Below are 22,525 nucleotides of genomic sequence, written 5' to 3'. Positions count from 1 at the left end.
CACGAGCCAGGATTGCTCAGTTCCAGCTAGGGATTTGAAGGACTGGTTGACTAGTCACTTCCCCCCATCTCTTGCTGCCTGTATCAGAAAGAGTCAGCAAGGAGGGGCATGGGGAAGAGGGAGAGGTACTTCAAAGCAGCAGCGCTGCATGGAGCCTGGGGCCAGACCTTGGGCTCCACACAGTGCTGCCGCTTTGAAATACCACGTGCAGCCCAGGGCCAGCTGGGATGTCCCCAGGCTGCACGCGGCATTTCAAAGCAGCAGTGCCGTGTAGAGCCCAGGATCAGCTTGGGACTCCCCTGCTGACCCTGGGCTCTGTGTGGCGCTGCCGCTTTGAAACACCACAAGGGGTTGTCAGGATTCCCTATCTGACCTTGGGCTGACTCCAGGCTCCACGCGGTGCTTTTGCCTTTTAACCCTATGGCTGTTGCTACGCTTCAAAGGTGGAGGAGCCCTACTGACTAATCAAATAGTCGATGCAAAATGCATTGATTATTTGTTTAGTCAGTTACTTGATATTTAACATCCTTCGTTCCAGGTTGAAAGGGCTTCTGGAGCTACCCCTGCTGCAGCTCTGCAGAATGGTCCTATTGACTAATCGTATAGTCTATATGTAGCAAAATGTTGTCCTGAACAAATTAGGAAGCTATATAATCGATGCTTCAGAAGTATAGCTGAGTTACTCATTAATGCATCTCAAGGTCACTGTACTGTTTCAGGTCAGTTCCACACAGGGAAGCCTTGGAACTTAGGACTCAAACCTGTGAATAAAGTTATCACAAAGGTATGAATAGAGACATTTGCTGGATGGCCCACTACATTCCACATCCTAATGACATCAAACAAAAAAACAATGGTACTTAAGAACAATTTGCAACTTCCCTAATTGACTATTTCTCTCCCCCCCCCCCCATCCTCTATTTGTTTTGAAACTGGACTTGTAATAACTGCATTCATCTGAAGAAGCGTGTTGTGCCCACGAATGCTTATGATACCATTTGCAAGTTTTGTTAGTCTTTAAGGTGCTGCAATACTATTTGTTTTTTAAGTTTTACATAATCTATGACTAACAGCAATGATGGGTGAACCCAAGGTGAGATTTGTTTAAATAAGAAAATCACCAATACATTCAGAGGCAGTACATTCAGGCCTTGTTTAAACCAGTGTGTAGGTAATAATATTAGTACTATAGTGTGCTTGCAGTTGGCCATTATAAAAAGTGCTTATATTGGTATAATTTTATTCCTCTACAAGAATAAGCTAATGTTATAATGGTGGCCTTTAGTAGATCCTTTATACTGATTATAAAATCACATACACGTAGTGTTGAAAGAGACCTTGAGAAGTAATTAAGTCCACCACCCTGCACTGTTTAAGAGCAGGTAAATCTAACCCAACCCATGACTGATGTTAGTCCTACCAATTTTTAAAAAAAACCCCGATGATGGGAATTCTGCAGTCTCGCTTGGAGGCCTATCCCAAAGCTTCACTACCCCAATAGTTAGAAAGTTTTTCCTAACATCTAAATCTCCCTTGCTGGAGATGAAGCCTGTTACTTCATCACCTACCTTCCATGGTCCTGGAGAATAAGTGATTCTCTTTCTTCTTTCTAACAGCCCTTAACGTATTTGCCAACCGTTACCAGGTCCCATTTCAGTCTTCTTCACTCAAGACTAAAAATTTCCTTTCTCCAGTATTCTGGGTCTTTACCTGGCCTCCAGGGGGTTGTTAAAGGTAATTGCTAATGGTTCTGAGATTGGTTCATTAAGTACTGTAGAATGAATTTCAGCAGACCCTGCCAACTTGAATACATCTAACTTTTCTAAATATTCTTTAACCTGTTCTTTCCCTATTTTGGTTTGCATTCCTTCCTCCTTGTTGTAAGTATTAATTATATCAAATATCTGGTCGTCATCAATAAAAGGATTTAAGACTGAAGCAAAATAGGCATGAAACACCTCAGCTTTATGGATATCACCTGTTTATTAGCTCTTCTTCCCAGCTATGTAGAAGACATACACTTTTCTTTGTCTCTGTCTTGCTCCCAATGTATTTGAAGAACTTTTCTTGTTGTCTTTTGTTTACTTTGCTAGGTATAACTTGTATTGTGCCATAGTTTTTCTGATTTTTGTTCCTAAAAATTTTGTGCTATTTTTGTACTCCTTAACTTTTTACTCTTGTCCATGCTTCCACTTTTTGCAGGAGTCACTTTTGATTTTCAAGTCCTAAAGAGCACTTGATGGAGCCATATTGACTTCTTACTGTTTTTCTTTGTATCTGTCCTTTGCATCTGGGTAGTTTGGAGTTGTACCTTTTTAATATTATATCCTTCCAACTCTCCTGAAGGCCTTAGATTTTTTTCCCATGGAACTTTATTTACAATCTCTGTGTTAAAGTTAGCTTGTTTTGAAGTCCGTTATCCTTATTCTGCTGTTCTTTCTTGCCTTAAAATCATGAGATCTATCATTTCATGGTAATGTTTACCCAAATTGCCGTCCATCTTCAGATTTTCTAGCAATTCCTTACCATTGGTTAGATTCAAGTCTAAAATGTCTCTTTCCCCCTCTGCAAAAGTGACAAAGTGGGTCTGGCCCACGAAAGCTTATGCTCTAATAAATCTGTTAGTCTTCCCCCTCGTTACTTCCTTCACCGCCTGGAACAAAAAGTGTCTCCAGTACAGTCCAAGACCTTACTGGAAACATTGTGTTTTGACATGTCACTTTTTGAACAGATGTGTGGGTAGTTGAAGTCCCTCTCCTACTACTAGGGCATGTGTTTTGGATTTTTCTGTTCTAGAAATATCTCCTCTATCTCTTTTTTCCTGATGTGATGGCCTTTAATAAATCCTTTACCATGACACCATCCCCCTATTATTTTTCCCCATTTCTCTTTAGTTGGTGCTTCCTACCTCCTTTTGGGCCTTCGAACAGGAGTATATATATTCTTGATGCATAATGCGTGCTCTTCTCTTTTTTTTTCCCCCTGGCTGTCCTTCCTGAAGAAGCTGTATGCCTCTCTATTTTCCATCACAAGACTTGTCCCTCAAAGCCACAGTGACACCAATTAAGTCATAATTTATCTTGTATACTAATGCTTCCAGGTCTTCCTTTTTATTCCTCATACTTCTTCCATTTGTGTGTTGACAGCTAAAATGTTGACTAGATTCTGCCACTGATCTTTCTCTTGTAATTTTCTGTATCCTCAAGAACTAATCCCCTGTCAAAGTTGTGGGTTGGTTTTTTTGTTTTTGTTTTTTAATACTGCATCTATGGCTAGAGAGTCACACTAGTATAACTGTTTTGATGGGAAAAATAATCACACTCCCCAATAGTGAGATAATAATACCAGTACAAAATCTGTATGTAGATCAGGCGTCAGAAAAAGTGTGATTTTGATTGCTCACTAGTGATCCATCTGCTTATTTAAGAAGCATCACTGATAATTAGCACTTGTACAGTGCTTTGAACCTACTCGGCATTATGTAGTCATTCATTCCCAATTGTCCTGTGAAGAGGCTAAGTATAATCAACTTGCAGATGGGGAAACTGAGATGCAGCAGTAAAACAGGTACAGTGCAATAAATTATGCTCTGGGCTCCACCTCTGATTCAAGAGCATGATTATTGGTCCCAAGTTAATTTCTGTATATCATGCAGTCTCTGGGTGGCTTCTGGAGTCTGATCTGCTACTTAAGCTAGTGAGATGGTAATTATGGTCCAGGGCACACTGCAAATGAAAATATGCACTAGGACTCCAGTCTTGTGACTACTTAATGTACACGCTGAAAGTTAAACATGTGAGTAGCCTCATTGAAGTCAGGGGTTATAGATCCATATTAAAGTTAAGCATGCATATAGGTTTTTTTTTTTTTTTTTTTTTCCAGAATCAGGATTGCGTTGCATACTGGTAGAGTATCTTATTTGTGGAGTATGGGGGATGTTGTAGTGGTCCATATAGTAGTGGATTTTGCAGTGCAGTTATATAACAAGAGGATATGATTCTCATTTTGCACTAAGGCCTTTTTACATTGTCAGTGAGTATTTCATTTGCATTAGGAGCAGAAAAGGGTTTCCCAAATAATCTAGCAGAGTAATTGAGACTCATAAAATATGTTTCTAAGGATCTGGTCCTTCTAGCATTAGTTCATCATAAGTGTGAAAGATGCAAATGCAGGAGTTGATCCTTAGAATCTGTTCCAGCTGAGGATTCTTTCTGAAAGTTCTAAGAAAAGTTAAACATGGCCCCTGACTTGTGTCCCTTTCATGTCTCTTATATGACCCAAGTCCCACTTTTTAAATACTGAAAAGTACTCCATAAAGGGTAGATGCCGGCTTCTCATTTAATTTTCTGACAGTCCTCTCTAAGGGTTGGTCACCCCTGGCTTCAGATGCTGATATATTCCACTTCCTGGCCTGAGGCACAGTGTGGGACCCAGCAAACAATAGTTGCAGGATGCTTCAGGCATTTGGATGGAAGCACATCTCAGCGACTGCAGAGATGGATTAAAATCAACTCATCCCAAGAGTCTGGGACCTGGCTCCTAGCAACCAGAAGCTTTTTACATAGCCACCCCTTCCGCTCCCCAGCAGTTCATCTGAAACCTAGGAAACTAGCCATTCTTTAAAAGTTGCCTATTCTTCCCCATTCCCCCCCCCAAAAAAGAGATGAATATATCCTTTTATATTTTTATTACTGTTCTGTTTAAAAAAAAAATGAAAAGAACACCAGATAGTGATGACAGGAATATCAAATCTTTGTTTTTCCTGGTTTCTGTTGGAGATCTCCTGGAAATTCAAAAAACCCGAGGAGCTTTTCTTTCCTTAATTGAAAGGTCAAGGGTACTGAATCTTGAAAAGAACTTTAGTTTTAGATGCCTAACAAACAATGGGAATTAAGTGGTATCACAACCAAAGGGGCGCAGCTCCTTCTTCCACTCTCTCCTACCCCAAGTTTTAAATAGTATCTAAAAGTAATTTTCTCTCACTCAGATTTCACTTCTTTGATAATTGTGATAGTAGAGTATCAGAGGGGTAGCCGTGTTAGTCTGAATCTGCAAAAGCGGCGAGGAGTGGGTCTTTGCCCACGAAAGCTTATGTTCCAACACTTCAGTTAGTCTATAAGGTGCCACAGGACTCCTCGCCGCTTTTGCAGATTCAGACTAACACGGCTACCCCTCTGATACTTGACACCATGCAAGGCACTGCATTTAGCCGTATGGAGTAGAAATCTATCAACCTCATGAAGAAAGACATGCATCTGATGAAGTGGGTCTTTGCCTATGAAAGCTTATGCTCCAACACTTCAGTTAGTCTATAAGTTGCCACAGGACTCCTCGCCACTTTTGTGATAGTAGACTATTGATAAGTCAGTTCTACCTATTTTTCCTGGGAGACTCTATGGGGACAAGACATGAATATCAAGAAAAAAACCAAGCAAGGGTTTAAAAATAATATAAGGATTTCTTTGGACATAACATGTAAAAAGAGGGGCTTGGGAGGGACAATCTGTTTTTTTCCTTTAAGGAGTTAAACCAGTAGTGGGCAACCTGCAGGCCATCAGAGTAATCTGTTGGTGGGCAAGGAGATGTTTTGCTGGTATTGACCATCTGCAGGCATGGCTCTCCGCTGTTCCCAGTGGCCATGGTTTGTTGTTTCCAGCCAACAAGCTGCGGGAAGCCATTCCTGAGGCCAGTTAGATCAGGGGTCTCCAACCTTTTTAAACACGAGATCACTCTTTGAATTTAATTGCAATCCGAGATCCACCTCAAACCCAAATACCCTGGCCCTGCCTCCTTTGTGCCCCTTCTCTGATGCCCTGCTCCTGCTCACTCATCTTCCCTCACTTTCACCAAGCAGAGGCAGTGCATTGGGGTGCAGACTCTGGTCTTGGATTCAGGGATCTGTGTGAGGGGCTCTGAGCTGATCTTGGGGCAGGCAGTTGGGGTGCAGGAGGGGGTTGTAGGTGCAGGCTCTGGGAGGGTGTTTGGATATGGGGTGCTTGGGGCTGAGGCAGGAGTTGGGTGCAGGAGGGAGTTCCTAACTGGGGTAGTGGGTGGATGTGGGTTCTGACTGGACACTGCTTACCTCAGTTGGCTCCTGGGTGTTGGTGCAGTAGGGCTAAGGCAGGCTCACCCTTACCCTGGCCCTGCACCACTCCCAAAGGTAGGGTAGCCAGGTGTCCGGTTTTGAACTGGACAGTCCAGTATTTGAGTTTTCTGTTCGGGAAACAAATTGAGAAAATAGAAATGTCCGGTATTTTCTAAATAAGATGTAATATAGATTGTGATGTAATGTCAAGTGTGTTCAGTATTTTTGTTGAAACCATCTGGTGACCCTACCCAAAGGCAGCCAGCAGACTCCATCCCAAATCCTGTTGTGCTCCATGCTCTGCGTTGTGGAGATAGGATACAGGGTGGGAGAGGGGGCACCTTGAAATCAGTGCTCTTCTTCTCCCTCCCCTCCCCTGCACAGTAAGCAGGAGGCTCCCTGGGGTGGTGGGAGTCAGCTCCAAGGCAAAGGACAGGAGATGCACAACAGTAGAGGAAGGAGCAGCTGAAGCGCCAGCACTTGATAGTCTCTTGGCCACACCTGTCAGGATAACCTGTTAGAGGCTCCAAGACCTATGAGTAGATCTCGATCTACTGGTTGGTGACCACTGTGTTAGGTGATGTACAAAAATATAGGAAAAACTTTTTAAAGTTGAACACTCAATCTTGAACACTCTAATTCACTTTTTTTTCTCCCTTCCTGTTTCCCCTCTTCCTTTATTTATTCTTGGATCTGGACTTTTAATACTTCATTCATCTGAAGGAGTGGGTTATACCCACAAAAGCTCATGATACCATCTGCATGTTTTGTTAGTCTTTAAGGTGTTACTAGTGGAGTGTGGTGGTGGTGGTGTTAAAGTTTTTCCACTTCCAGACTAACTCGGCTACCCCTCTGAAGCTTTTAAAAATATAGGAAGTCAAATCCATATGCTTTAGGGCAAAGATTCTTTTTATAAAGACATAGCAGACAAAATATGAGGAGAAGCAATGCATAAAGAAAATAGTCTGGATGATAAATATGACATTTCAGAGACATGTCCTTTAAACTATTATATAAAGACTGTCTCCAGCTATCTCTCTAGTTAGCTTTAGGGATTTTTTTTTAAATACACTTATTTAATATTTACTAATTTTACTTTTTGTTCTCACTTCTGTTTAAATAAGCTTTGAATAAGTTCTCACCAACTGGCCCCCCCCCTAGTGTGCCTTTCTGGGCTGTCATACTTATTTTTGCAGGATGAAGTAAGGAGGATGTTGTTGCAGTAGCTGTGGTGGTGTTTTTGTTGTTTTTGCATGCTGTGCAATTTTAAGGTAGTTGGATATTATTGTTTTCTATAGTAGGTGTTTACTATAAATTGCACCTCTCTGATCCAGCAACAACAGTGGTTGTTTTTAAAACATTAAGGCTGCAAAGAGGTTCAAGGGACTGAGCTTTGCCCAAAACTGCAAGTTCTGTTTCTTGTTCCAAGGACTTGTCTCAACACTTATTTACAGCAATATCCTCGTGGCCTTGCCCAAACTCTCCTTTGGAGGAAGAATTTCTTTGGGCATTTCTTTGAAGGGTCTTTACGGATCTGGCGCGTGTGGCTTTTGGTGAACGCCTGGCTGGATTGCACAGAGTCCCTGGGATGGTGATAGAAATGTAGCCCTGTTAGTCCCTGGGATTGTGCGCGCATCGCTGCAGGCTGGGCTACCCCCCTGTGCCTGTTCTGGCTGAGCCGGCAAAGAAGGGACGCCTGGCTGGAGTTACGCGAGGACTACACTTCCCAGCAGGCTCCGCGTCCCCTGCAGCCGCCTCCCTGTGCAGGGCCGCAGCGCGCGTGCGCAGTGACAGCGGCACGGCTCGCCCCCTGGCGGCCAGCGGGCACGCTGCAGGGGAGCCGCCGCTGCCTGCGGTAGCGCCCGCCTTGCCCCAGCGGCGGGACAATAGGCGCGGGGCCGGGCCTGCAAGTGCCGGGCTCCGCGAGCCGAGAAGCCCCCCCCCCGTGACTCACAAGCACCCCTCCCCCCCTTCCCGGGGTCGCTCCTGGCTGCACGGGCCCAGCCCCGGGGCGTCCCGCCGCCCCAGCCGGGGGCTGCTCGCTGGCCGCGCTCTCCGGCCGGCGGCTCGGCGGGGCCCCCTGGCTGCGGGCGGCGCGGCCGCAGTGCGCTCGGCTGCCGGCGGGGGCGCTGCGCCGGCCCTCCCTCCCCCCGCCCGGTGCATTCTCCGATTAAAGGGAGGGGGAGGGCAGGGAAGGAGCCCGGCCGCCATTTTCCGAGCAGCGCCGCCGCCGCTCTGACCCGGAGCGGGGGGGAAAAGCACCGCAGCGCCCGCTCCGCCGCCGCGCCCCGGGCGGGGAGAGAGTCGGAGCGACCGCGCGTCCAGCCGAGGACCCGCCGCCGGCGGCGCCAGGGCGCTCCCCGAGCCGGGGGTGGGGGGGCCAGCGTCTCCCCCCCCGCCCCAGCCCGGGCTGCAGCCGCTGCAGCCGGGGAAGGGAGAAAGCGACGAGCCCCGCGCCCCGCCGCCGGGGGAGCCAGGGCGGGCCCGAGCCGGCGGGAGGGGGGGGAGCCGGGGCTGCAGCCGGGGCTGGCGGGGCCTGTGCCGGCTGCGGCTCCGCTTCTCCCCTCGGTCGGCGCTTGTTTGCAAACTGCGCCCATTTTGTGCGGGGCTGAATCCGCCCGGACTGTGCGCTCGGCTCCATCACGTGGTAGGTGCCGCGGCCGCCCCGCTCCCGCTGCCCTTTCTCCTTCCCTCCCTCCCTCCCGCTGCCCCTTTGTTACCGCAACTACCGCCGGCCCCGCGGAGCCAGGCAACTTTCAATGGCTCCTGCTCCCTCTGCGGCGCTCCCGCCGTGGGCACTGGCGGGGAGGGGCGGGGAGGGGGGCTCGCTCCCACCCTCGCCATCTGCGCCCGCGGCTGCCTCCGTGCCCGGCGCCGCCGCCTCCGAACGTGTCTGATGTGGGTTGCTGCCCGTCCTGGCCTCAGCCCGAACTTCTCTGCCCGGCTGCTGGCTCCCCCGCACCCCTCCCTGGGCCAGGCACGCTCGGGGATCCGGGTGGGGGGTGTTGGGTAAAGTACTCGGGGTCACTGTAGCGGATCTCTCCTCCTTCGGGGGGAGGGGAGCGCGTGCGGGAGGCAGGGTGGGGGGGAGAGCAAGGGCCTGACTTTTTTTTTTTGTTGTTGTTGTTTTGTTTTTTTGTTTTCGTGCCTTCCTGGTGTGCTTGTCTCTTTCGTGTGCGCTGGCTGAGCCCCGCCTGCTAAATCTCCCGCGGTAGGGCTCTCTCCTTGTGCGTGTGTGTGTGTGTGTATTTCCACTCCCTCCCCTGGTGCGTGTGGCTAGCAAAGTACTGCGGATCCATGGCGTGGAGGGGGTGGCGGCGAGGCGCTTGCTTTTGATGGCGCCACTTTAAATTGAAATCTTTGCACCAGGGCTGGGAGCCCTTTGTGGCTTGGTGATAAACTTGAATGGCTGCGGATGGAACGTTGGGAGCCTGGCTTTTCGAATGCGGCGGACCCAAAAGTTCTAACATCGAGTCCTGCATTGCCGCCCCCAGTTCCATTCACACCCCCCTCCCCCTCCTCCCGTGTGTGTTGCCATCTCTGTCACGTGGCTGGCAGTCATTGTGGTGGTGTGGTGGTGCTGCTGCTGCTTGTACGGTGTGTAATATTATATATTAGCCTTAATCTGAAGTCTGCCCTCTCAAAAACAAAGAAGCCGACTGAAAGCTATCCCGTTGGAAGAGAACAAAGCTGATAGGAGTATTAAATTAAAAAAAAAGGGGGGGGGACCCAACCCTGAGTTATAAAGTAAACAGAAGAAAGTTGCATAATCTCCACCTTGCATAATTTAGCATGAAGTGCTTGCCCCTTCACACTGACATTGGGCCCAAGTGCAAAGTTAAGTAGGGTGTAGTGAGGCATGTGTGTAAGTGTCTCTCACCTTCTCATGGTTTTAAAATGCAGTAATTGATTTATTTGTAAACGTGTGTACAACCCTTCTATCCGTTTGGGACTTCGTGGTCAATTCTCAGATATGGGTTTGATCCACTAAACCCAGTTGAAAGTTTCTGTGGTTATTTTAAATTTGGGATTGGGGAAAACGTGTTCATTGTTCTCTAAACAGAAGAATATACTGTATTCACATTTTAAAAGACTGTTCTGTTCTTGCATATATGTTATGATAAGAGGTTTAGATTATTTGCAGTGCTCGATTTTTAAAAAGATCCTGAGCAAATCTGATGGTAGATAAATTCTTTGTAAAGGAAATTCTTTGTTAAATTCTTTAACAAATTTATCTATCAGTGTTTCTATTTAGAAAAACAAACCCACCCTTTTTTGTACATTGGAGCATAATCTCTCCTGCTAATGAAATCTATATATTCTAAATTTGACCAGTATGTTTTTATGTAGAATCTTATATATATCACCAGTTGGAGTGGCAAACAGAATGGTCATTTTCTATAAAAACTGGCCATAGTATGATAGGAATTACTGTTAGTTGATTTGGTATGGGTTTTTATTTATTTTTTTTTAAAGTCTGACCACTATATTTTGAACAGTTTGGGCCATTTTCTTGCTAGCAATTACATCATGTCATGTGATATGTAGTGTGTGTGATGTGTATTTCTAAAAATAAAACAAGGTAAAAAGCCCATCCTCAGGGAAGTTAATATTTGTTGTGAAATTGAGAAAGTACTTTAGTCATAATACTGTTTGACTAGTAATAAACTTATTTTCTTTCTTCACAGTTCTGTTGATATACTAATATAACAAACACACCCACTTACCTTGTAATTTGTTAAATGCTGATTATGAAGAGGTTCTGTTTTTTTTTTCAGAATAACATTTTTTTTATTTAAATACCACACTTTTGTTTTCAGAGGGGAAACATATAATGCCAGTTACCCATTCTGTATATGCTTCCCTAAAATCCATTCATAACAAAGATATTATGGACAGTGATGATGCTTTATAGGTTTTAGCCACAAATTTATTACCTTAAATAGAAGAAGATATTGATTTCTTGACTTCTTTTATTTTGTTTGAGATGAGAATAGTTAGTTGCCTGACTTGATAGTGGCACCTCTTAAGGTAAGCTGTTGGCAAAGCCTAGTTTGGGGCGGAGGTGTTGTGGAATTTTTTCCTTAACTGTACCATCTCAGTGGGATCACTGTAAATCCATATTAGGCCCTGTCTGTGCTGCAAACTAAGTCCATATTGTGGATTTAGTTACAACAGAGTTAAAAGTGACCTGGAAAAGGGGGAAGGATGGAAATCTTATATTGTTTCATGCTTCTTTTATAAAGGAAGCCAAAACAGCTGGTTTTTCTGTGTGTTTTTTTGTAGCACTTTTTTCAACATTTTAAATGCAAGCAAAGTTCATCCTGGAAGATTACAGTGACTGGAAAATGTCGCAAAAGTCGAGAGTAAAAGCTGAACAGTTTTTTTGTAAAGAAGTTACTTTAGTCACAATTTTAAAACTGTTTTTGTTAACACATACAGTTCCAACAACCAATAAACACTTTGGACAAAGCATGTCTCTGGAGTTTCAGCACTGTATCTTTTCAGTTTAGAGCTGATAATGCATATGCTTTTATGATTGGGAAGTTCAGCAAGCAAAGCCAGGGAGGATCAGACTTAATGTTCTAATAAGGCAAATAAGAAATATATTCTTCATATATGCATCCTAAAGGGAGGTTGTATAATGAAAATCACATCAGTTTTGCAGGGGACTATTCCATATACATTTTTTTTCTGAAATCTCTTCTGAAAACTTCTTTTTAGTGTACAAATTATTGTCTTGCTTACCAAACCTCAGTGCTGTTTTGGCTCCCTGACTATTATTATTTTATTTTTAAATCAAACCTTGTTTTGCTATGCGATCAGGACAAACTGTTGCATCATATGTCGATTAACTTTTTTTCTGGGTATCTGGTAATGTGCTGGCTTGGCTAAATAATACATAGTTTCTATGTGTGGCTCTTTAATGAGACTACAAACACACTGAAAATAGAGTCTGAATACTTGTGTCATTAGAATGGTAAGTATGAAGTACAATTTCCCTTTGTTGCAGTTTATAAATTTCATTTTCCCAGTCCATAACATCTTTGAATACACTGTATCTGGAATGAATGTGCAAAAACTTTTGTTGGAGAATCTTCTCCAGACTCTCAAATTATTGTTTAGCCATATGGATAAGGATGTAATTTTGAACTGCTTTGTTATACAATTAGGAAAAGGCTTCCTGTCTGTTCTCTGTTGGACAAACAGAGTTGCTACACATCAGTGTTGTGGTGATGTGATGCAGTCATTTAGTGTGTTATGCTATGAATACATTCTCTTCAAAGTACACTGAAACTAGGCCTTTAGGGTAGGGGGTTAATGCAAATAACTTACTGCAAAACTGTTCAGAATCCAAGAAGAGAATGGAAACCTAGCTTCTCATCATTTGCTTCTTGACAAATTGTAAGTTGAAGAATGAAAGCAGAAAATAGAAGTTCTGATGGTCAAGGAGATCGAATTCTGAAGAGTAGAAGTTGGGCACTTTGCTCTTTGAATCATAGATGAAAACATCTTACTTTTTTACATGAACAAGGAACAACAGAGATTTGAAAAAGAACAGCTGAAACAAATCTAAATTCAGGAAAGGGTACTGCAAGTCTGTTCAGACTTGTTTGACCATATCTTTGTCAGCTCCTCAGTTTAGACTTGCTGCTGCAGAATTACTGTCCTGTCTCCACCAGCTCTGTGCAGCATTTAGAGTGAGAAGTGATTTGTTTAAAATAGCTTTATTAAAATCTCTTTCTTTACTGAAAGCTGATGTAGACTTCAGTCAAGTTGGTAGCATAAAGTCTGTTGATAAATTCTGGCTTTGTTATGAAGTGTCTCCTAAGTTACACCAACATTCATTGAGTTCACGTCTTGATTTTTATGCCCTCTTATTGAGGCCTGCAGTAACATGAATCTGATTGGGAAGTTCATCTTCATTTGAGGCCCAGAAATAGTGACAACCATTTATATAATAACTATGGTGTAAATTATTCATACATGACAGGTTTGTTTTATTAGAAGAAATTATTCAGCACTATAGCTTTGTTAACTTACTTTCTTTTATTGATGGATGCTGTGATGGTGATCCTCATGAATTGCTCTCTTCACTGAGAGATCCTGATCAGCTCTTAAAACAGAGACCTATTTCCTCTCAGGTAACAGTTTGCTAAAATTTAGCTTCTGAAGTATGGTCAGGATAATGGTGTGCTGGATTATTGATTCAGTATTGAGTAAGACACTTAAATGCCCTGAGAGAGTGTAGTGGATTGAGCATGGGACTAGGGAGCTCAGGTGTTCTAGTCTCTCTGCCACTAATTTGCCATGTGACATAGGGTAAGTGACTTAAATTGTTTCCTCACTGGTAAAATGATGAAAATGTAGAACTCCTTTCAAAGGTGTTGAGGTTTTAATTAGTTTGTATGGTGCTTTGAGATGTAAAGTGTTCTGTGACATCTACGCATTTTGGCAAAATATTGAAAGTTTAATGCTAATATTTTTGACCTTAACACTTTCTCCAAGAAGCATGAGGTAGGGAGGTGTTACTTTAACTCAGCAATAGAATATGTATATCAAATATGAATATATTTTTAAAATTAGACTGTTCCAATTTCATTTAAGTCCTGAGTTAAGACTACATTGCCTTGGAAAGTTGCCCAGACTATACTTACAAGTACAGGAAAGCTCTGTGCATTGTGGGTTTGTGGTGGTGCCCGTTATGATGGTGGAAACACCAATCTTTCCAATTGTTTTGAAAATACAAGAAGAGCTGAGTTTTCAGATATTTGGTTTAGACGTAAAACATTTATGCAAACATTTTTTGCTTGCATTTCACATTTTGCTTTCCCATTTCTCTCGTGCCATTTTTTTTTAAAAAGGATAATGCTGGGGATTCCATTTCAAAGACTTGATATCAAACTAGGTTACTTTGCAAATAACAGTTAATTCTTGTACATAACTACCAGACTGCAAATTTCCTCTGGGAAGTGATCGTCAGGATTGCTTTTTCCTTTGTCTGTAATTTAACTGTGTGTAGACCAAACTGTGCCATCAGTGACTCTGAATGTTGCTGTACTCGTACAAGAGGGGGTAAGACCGGTATAACGTGTCATTTGAAGACTAGAGCTGCACAATTGCTATTAAGAACATAATCTGGTTTTTAGAATCATTACAGTAGGGATGCTTGAGAAGGAAAGAGTCTATGTTGATTTTCAGATTCCAGAGTTCATTTGCAGGCTAATTTTTTTCTTTAATTTGTAAGCTGACTAAATACTGTCTTGAATCATTGAGATTCCACAATGCAATTGTTAGTCATTTCAGTGCAGAACCACTCTTTAATATTAAAAGCTTTTCATGGAAGGCTATAAAATACTCCATCTCAACAGTCCTTAGAAGACACTGATCTTCTAAATATAGATAAGGAATACTGTATGCATGTTAAGTGTCATGGTTCATGCACATATCACAATTGTTGTACATCTGTGGGAGACATGAGATTTTTAAAATATATATTTTTTTTAATGGGCAAACAGTAGAAAAAACTGTGTGATTTTTCAACTAGTCCATCATCCAGTGTCCAATCACGTTTTTTCTGACTTTGAGAGTTATACTTGCAGGAAATATGCTTCCAAATTGGCAATTATCTTTTCCAATTGCAGAATACTGAAAGATGACACATTGTTCTTCTTCCCTCCTTTTTAGAAAAGAAATTTGCCCCCATTTCTCCAAAAAGAAGTGTGTGTGTGTGTGTGTGGGGGGGGTGTTGTACTGAGAGCTTGTTTTAGGGGAAAAAAGTCTTAGCACACAAGTTTTAAAGGCTTGCTTTTAGGCCTCTTGAGGCTTATGTTGTAAGCTTGCAATCACTGATTCAAATAGCTCTTCTGTTAGCATTTTTGTAAAAATATTAAAGTATTGTTTTTAATCTCGTACACAGGATTGATTGCACTGTGTATACTTGCCTTTCTTCCATTCTGGATATATTTGGTGTCATTACATGCACGTGCACACAGAGGGAGAGGTGGAGTGGGAGGGACGTAGCATATGAATGTGAAGTTATTTGGGTTTTAATATAACTGTTTACATGAACAGGAAATCTTAGTCTATAGAAACTCCTAGGCTTCTGTTTGGGCATGGTACAAATCTTGGGAATGGACATCAATGATAAAAGCCAAGTAAGTGGATTTTGAAGCATAGCGGAGGACTTCCTGGTAAAGAAGCTAGGGAGTAATATGGGAAAGGATGGAGGCACCTTGTGAAAGGAGGCCTAAGAATGAGCATGAAGGCCAGTGGAGTTTGCATGTGGTTGGCCAGAAGATGGGGCAAGGCAGGAAGAAGCGGACTTTGGAAAGTGAAGACCATGAGTTTAAAATTTTGATACAGGAGATGCAAAACCATCTGAGGGCATCCGAATGATGATGGATGACGTGGCAAGGAAGGAGATGACTTTAGCAGCAGAATGTTGGATACATGGGAGAGGGATTGTAACACAAGAGTCAAGTAAACCAAATAGGAAGACATTGAAGTACACTGGATGGATTATGAAGGTGTGGGTCAGAGTCTTGATGAATTGGTAGGGACAGGCTTTCGAAATGCTTAAAGTAAGGAATTAAGCCTAGGAATGTGAACAACTAGTTGACTATCTGATAACCAAATGCTTATCAGATAGTTGATATGCTAGTCGATTTTTTCCCCCCCCCCTCCCGCTGCCTCTAACTATGGGGGGGGGGGGGAGAGAGGAAGGGGAAGGTCAAAGCAGCAACGGCGCATGGAGCCGGGGCCAAACCCTGGGCTTCACGTGGCGCTGTCACTTTGAAACACCACATGCAGTACCAGGCCAGCTGGGGGTGTCCACAGGCTGAACATGGCATTTCAGAACTGCAGTGCCATGTGGAGCCTGGGATCAGCTGGAGACACCCATGCTGACCCTGGGCTCCATGTGGCGCTGTCACTTTGAAATGCCAGGTGGAGCCTGATGTCAAGCTCCCAGCAGCGTTTTAAAGCAGCAGCGCCGCATGGAGCCCGGAGTTGGTGGGGGAGTCCCTAGCTGACGCCGGGCTCCATGTGGTGCTGCGGCTTTGAAATGCTGTAGGCCACAGCACAGGGCCAGTGGGGGACTGCTCCGCTCGCTGCAGCACTTTTGCCTTTGAAGTGTTGCAACAGCCCTGGGGCTGTTGCTACATTTCAAAGTCAGAGGTGCCCTTATCAACTACTTGAATAATCAATGCAGGGGAGCAGTTCTTCTCTTGGTTGCCCACTGTTGTCTTATGCTCATCCAGAACGCAAACCTCTGAGGGTAGGGTGCAGATGGTTCCCTTCCTCTTCCTAAAAGTATAACTGGAGGTAGAAGATTCCTAATTCCAGTCATGAATCTGTCAGCCCTTCTGAGTTTCCGGACTGCAAGGGTCCCTTTGGATAGTTATCTGCTGAGATTATCGTAGGTAGAAGATTTTGAAAGCCCCATTCTTAGTCAAAGCTCTAATCAAACTGGACTTTCAAAATCAATGCTTGAATAATGTCTTGTACTAATACAAGAGGCTGTCTACGTCTGTGGTAGCTGCTTAGAAGTGCCAGCACACGCACCTTATGGGCAGAGTCTCTGCACTGCTTTGACCCCCCCATTATTCCCTGCTCTGAACCCCAATGTTATGAGCAATTACTGTTGAAAGAATGGATTGGGGGGCACAGGTGTGTATCCGCAGCCCCTTTGGTCAGGTGACCTAGAGTTTTTTGCTGTGATCACACGGTTCACACTTTTCACCTTTCAGAAAAATTGTAAGCTACGATTGTTACTCTAACTGCCCACTAGATTTGTTTATCCTTCCTCTAGTTAATGGTAATGCTTCTGAAGTGTTATCAGGGTTTCAGGTGGATTTTAGAGCATCGTAAAATACTGCTCTTCAGTGAGAATTGTTAGCCTCGGGGCAAAACTCCCGAAAAGGGCCGCTACAGAATGCAGGCAGAGAGCAAAGAATGCGCGCACAGATTATCTGCCTGAAAATTGCCAAAGGTAAGGGTCAGATCTCCAGGTATGAGTGCAACTCAAGTTGTGACCATAGCATATTGTTTCAAGCCTCCCAATTTCTGAGACCCCCCCCCCCAGTGGGCCTCAATAGTTGTCTTGCTGCATAAGCACAAATTCCTCTTAGTTCAAGCTGTGCCAACCTGGAGTTACATACTTTCCCCATAACTCCTTCAGTAGTCTGTGCTAGTCCGTTTCAGGAGAAACCGAGTCCTGTGGCACCACTGCACAGACTTAACACATTTATTTGGGCATAATCTTTCATGGACTGGAACAGATGTATGTGACTAAATGGGTTTCAGCCTACGAAAGCTTATGCTCACATACATTTGTTAGCCTTTAAGTTGCCACAAGATTCTTTGTTCTTTCAATATTGCTTTCCCGAAAGGTCAGTGATTGCAGCACACTTAACTTATGAAGAGGGATAGCAAATAGGATTAAAGCCATACATTGAGGCCCAGGTGTGCACAAAACCTTCCGTAATCTTGTGAACAGCCTATTTTTTAAAGGGAGACTTGAACTACTGCTCAAACTTGGACCTCTAATTTATGCCACACCTACATGAATCACAGCAGGCTTCAGGATATTGAGTCACCATCTGAATTTTAGAGAACTTCTACACTGAAAGTGGTGCTCAACTTCAAGTATAGCAAAGCTGGTGCTATAACATTGTCCAAGGTGAAAGTATGGAGGAAATGATCTATAGAGCTCTGAGATAATACATCAACCTGTAACTTTCCCATTGTAGAGTTGTAACCTCTTTAGCCTGGCACTGTTGGAACATGACTTGTGGTGAACCAGAGAATTTGCCGAATCACGTGAGGTCAATATTGTCTAGCAGCATTACCAACCTTCCACTGCTTACAGGGCTCTTAGACATTTAGGAGTACAGTTGGAGCTAAATAACAGTACATAATACTGAGAGCCAGGACTGGTGGTTGTAAACAAACTTGATGGTACTGTGGGAAATTTGGCCACACTTGGCATAAGTGAACATCCAGATTATTAAGATTGTGCCAGATCAGAGAGTGCTGGATTAGAGAGGTTCAGCCTATAGTTAACTAAAACTCTGTTGCAGTATCTGAATGATCATGGCCTTCGTATACAGCCGCTCCCCAAGTTACGAATGAGTTACGGACCAAACATTTGGCCGTAACTTGAAATGTTCGTAAGTCAGACCCCATTGAGTTACATTGTGACCGCGCTATTCATAAGCGCGGGTCGTGTTCGTAACTTGGGGACCACCTTTACGACTGCTTAATGGGAGGATTGGTCGTAAATGCGAGTGGTCGTAAATCGACCGTTTGTAACTCGGGGGTCAGCTGTACTGCAAAGTCTAAGCTGTATGCAGTAAAACTCCAATAGTCTGGCATCCAATAGTCTGGCACTCCTGATAGTCCGGCATCAAAATGGCAAGAGCCTAGTGAGTGAGCTTCGGCAAAAAATGAGTCACAAGGTAGCAGCGGCAGCAGCTGAACGGAGCAAAAAGGGTAAAAAAGGCTTAAAAAACCTAAAACATTACAGTATACTGTATACAGTATGTACAATAAAAAAGGGTTAAGAACACTTTATATACAGTATATAATGTATAGTGTGTGTGTATAATACAACACCATCTTATAGTACCTCCTGATAGTCCGGCATATTTGATAATCCGGCACCACCTAGGTCCCATAGGTTCCGGGTTATCGGAAGTCTACTGTACTTGTTTCTTCTGCTGACCATTCAAGTGCAGTAAACAATGTGGATGAAGATTATTTAAAATGAATTAGTTAATGGCTCTTTTAGTTCTCTGTATAATATTAATATTGTTTTTTCAGTGACAGAGAAACCATGATATTTGCAACCGGGACTACTAGGTATTTTAAATATGTCTTCTGCAGGCCAAAAAATTGGCTTTCTGAAGGAGGAAAGAAGATGGCAATATATAAAAGTCTTGGCTTTAAAAATAAATGGCTAATTTATGTCTTCAGCATCTTCCAGGAAAGACTAGAGGTGAACTTGAGAACTGTAAAATTATGACATTGCAAATACTGCAAGAGTATAACTTGAACATTTTGAGGAGAGGGATTTCTAGTCACTGTTTCACTTTTTTTTTTTGAGGGGGTGGGTGGGTCAGAGGAAGTGTAAACATCTGTTTTATTTCAACACCTGAGAGAGTTTGGTGGAAAAATTTCTGCATGTAAGTTGAGGACTGAGAGCACCTACTTCTGTGTTATCAGCCAGCAAGAACAAAGAAGAGGAGGTTTTATATTCTAAAAGTCAAATGAAGGAAGAACACCGCCTTCTCTAGGCCCCACCACTATTTTTTCTCTTGAAAGTCATCTTTTTAAGGAGGGAAATGTTGCCTGTAATTTGTTTCACATGTACTACTAATACTTCTATTGTTTTTGCTCCTTGTGAGGTTTTTTTTGCAAAAGAATAATTGCATTAAAAAACCCTTTTTCAGATCTGCTTCTAAGAGCAATTGGAGGCCTCTTAAATTAGTGGAACTAAGTATGGAGAGGGTATCTATTGAACTTGGACATACATTGTAAATCTTAATGTTCCATCCCTCTATCTATTCCTTCTGTAAACCTAAGGCTTGTCTAAAGAGAGTTACATTGGTTTAATTTAAGATGTGATTTCATGCTCATATTTCTGTTAACTAGGTTTATTTTTATTTCGATTAATTTGATTAGGAACAGGTTAAAATGCACAACATCAGATTACTCAATGCCAAGTAAGTGTCCGTGGAAGCATTAGCCAGTATTAAACTTAAACTGGTGGAAATGTATGTGTAGACAGAGCCTTGGATTTCCACTGTCAGAACCCAATATTTTTTTAAACTTAAAAAATGGAATCTCTGAAAGATGTAGATTGAAAGCCTGGTCTTGGTATCAGATGCCACAGCAAGGGCCCAGTTTGGTTAGGTACCTATTTTTTTTAGGAATAACAAGTAGTCCTGTGTCACACTGTAAAGACTAACAAATATATAGTATCATGAGTTTTCCTGGGTGGTAAGACCCACTTCATTGGGCTTACTCACGAAAGCTCATATTATATATTTTTATTAGTCTTTGGTGCCACTGGGCTACTTGCTTTTAAAGTTCGACTAACACGGCTATCCCTCTGCCAATTTTTTTGGGGGGAAACCGAAAAGAATAAGTGTGAGTAAATGGTTTTTACAGCAATACTTATGAAATAACAGCTGATCTAAGTGTTAGTCTGATCCGTGAATGCCCAAGTTGGGAATTTAAGGGAAGGAAGCTTCTGTAGTGAAACTTTTTCTGTCCACTGCCCATCTTCACTACAAGTGGAGTGAGTGTTTGCTACAACAAGAATTGTAATCAGCACATTTAAAAGCGTTTGGCCCAATATGTGGGGGTGAAGTTATGTTTACTGAAACCAGTGTATCAGTATGTATTTAAGAACAGAGCTGAGCATTACCTACATATAGTATTTTGCACATTTATTAAAATAAAAAAGTAAAACGGGGCTTGTTTATATTAGGAAGGCAAACTACACATAATATACTTGTGCTTTGTATACACAGGCCCTTAAGGACTTTAATAGAAGTGTTTCTTATGTTTGCTTCAGTAGTACTTGTAGCCATGTTGGTCCCAGGACATAGAAATAATATGGGTGAGGCAATTTTTTTAGCTCACAAGCGAGTATCTTCTAATAGAAGTTGATCCAGTAAAAGATATTACCCCTCACACCTTATCTTTCTCTGATTTTTCTCAGTTTATATGGAAAGGTTCTGCTAAGGAAATAAAACTCTTCAGCAGTTTGCATAATGTAAACATAACATAATTCTATTTAGCAGAACTAGAAAGCAAATCAGAAACAGACTATTAACTAATTTTAGTTCTAGATGAGTAAATCTAAAGTATAAATGGGAATAGAGAGAAAACAAACTAGCAACCTAATCTTAATCTAAAATGGAATTAGTAATAGGTACAGACATCTTTTATTACTATTCCTTGTCCATTATGGTTGGTTTCCATTGTAATTATAACCTTAATTAAACTAATCCCTCAATTTTACATCCATTTATATGATCAGATATAAACATTTTGATTTAGGACTGCTCTGAACTTTCAGCTTTCACTCTTAATTGTTTAAATATTGAAATACAGTACCAAATCAGGGACATGTGTATCTGCAACATAAAAACAAATACAAGATAAAGAAAAAAACCTGTACAAGATCAAACTAAGTTGCTAGTGCCCTGCACTTTCAGAAATGTGTAATAGTGCTGACAAATCTTAATGGTCAAGTAAATGACAGAAGTTTGTGGTCATCTAGTCAATCTTAGAAGAAAAATTTCAATATCCATAAACTCATTAGTCCCTCAACTCATTTTTTCTCTTGAGTTGAATGTTACATTCAAAAATAGTGATTTTTATTAAGTGTTAAAGTATTCTGTCACAGTGAGGGGGAGATGAAATTGTCATGTAGCAAGAATTTAGGAAGGGAGGGACCAAGTAAACAGCTGGCTTCAGTATTGCATCCTGTAGTAGGAGAGCCTAAACTGTTGATAGTGTTTTGTTTAAACCTTAAGTTTGGAAAACAGCTGGTTCCCAAGAGTATGAAACCTGAAGAGGTCTAACTTGACAAGGTTTTTAAAAACCAACAAATGGTCTAGTAGCACTTGATAGACTGACTAAACATGTAGATGGTATCATGAGCTTTCGTGGGCTGTACCATCTACATGTTTTGTTAGTCTATCAAGTGCTACCAGACCATTTGTTGTTAGTCTGTTACAGAGAAAAAAAGCTACCCTCTGAAGGTTTTTAAAGAAAGCCACTGGAGTGGTTTTGCTAGATAGGAATGTGTTTTTCTTACCACTGGGAGTCAGTGCAGGTGGAGACTTGTTTCACCCACAACCATATTCACCTATGCTGGCAAACTTAAACAGTAATTTACCACTGATGTAGGCTTGTCAATTGAAGTCATGGAGGAGGTTGTAGTTTAGATGTAATGCAAACACTTCGTTGGGGGTCTATGATACTGATGTATGGTAGGAGAGGTGTATAAGACAGATAACTTGTTTGGGTGGGGAGGATGTTTCAGTACTCTGTTTTAAAATTCCTTAGAGCTAATCATGAAGAAGAGACCTATGGTCTTATGGGTAAGGCAGTGGACTGAGATTTAGGTGATGTGGATTAAATTCTTAGCTCTGCTACAGGCTTCCTGTGTGATCTTGGGCGAGTTACTTAATGTTTGTCTTAGAGTGTAAAATTGAGCATACGTGTCTGTTTACAGTGCAAACTATAGGGCAGGATAAGTGCTCAGTGTTTGCCTGACTTTGCTCTGACTGAAATCGATAGTTTTAGTATTGATTTGAATAGGAACGGAGTTAGGCAAAGATGGAGAGCTGCTGCATGCTCAAAGGAAGAGAAATGGAGGTTCTAGAAAATACGTGTGGCCTTGTAATTCCCCCTGAAATC

General features: G+C 42.5%; 1 protein-coding gene across 4 annotated transcripts in view; it reads left to right on the top strand.

The window, feature by feature from the left end:
• The window catches only part of KANSL1 (KAT8 regulatory NSL complex subunit 1), a 174,889-nt gene that overhangs the window by 5,765 nt on the left and 146,599 nt on the right, over positions 1-22,525 (top strand). The window contains exon 1 of one of the 4 annotated variants that reach the window (XM_075911135.2): positions 8,256-8,732. The exons of 1 other annotated variant lie outside the window; for it this stretch is intronic. The gene's annotated coding sequence lies outside the window, so the exon portion shown is untranslated. Of the gene's footprint in view, positions 1-8,255; positions 8,733-8,805; positions 8,984-22,525 lie in introns of those variants that run through there. 2 more of the 4 variants (XM_075911139.2, XM_075911138.2) reach the window with 2 other exon arrangements.

Source organism: Pelodiscus sinensis, chromosome 29, assembly GCF_052426305.1.
Source record: "Pelodiscus sinensis isolate ZL-2025 chromosome 29, ASM5242630v1, whole genome shotgun sequence".
NCBI lineage: Eukaryota > Metazoa > Chordata > Testudines > Trionychidae > Pelodiscus > Pelodiscus sinensis.
The sequence above is the reverse complement of the archived record's forward strand: the minus strand, read 5'-3'. Positions and strand labels throughout refer to the sequence as shown.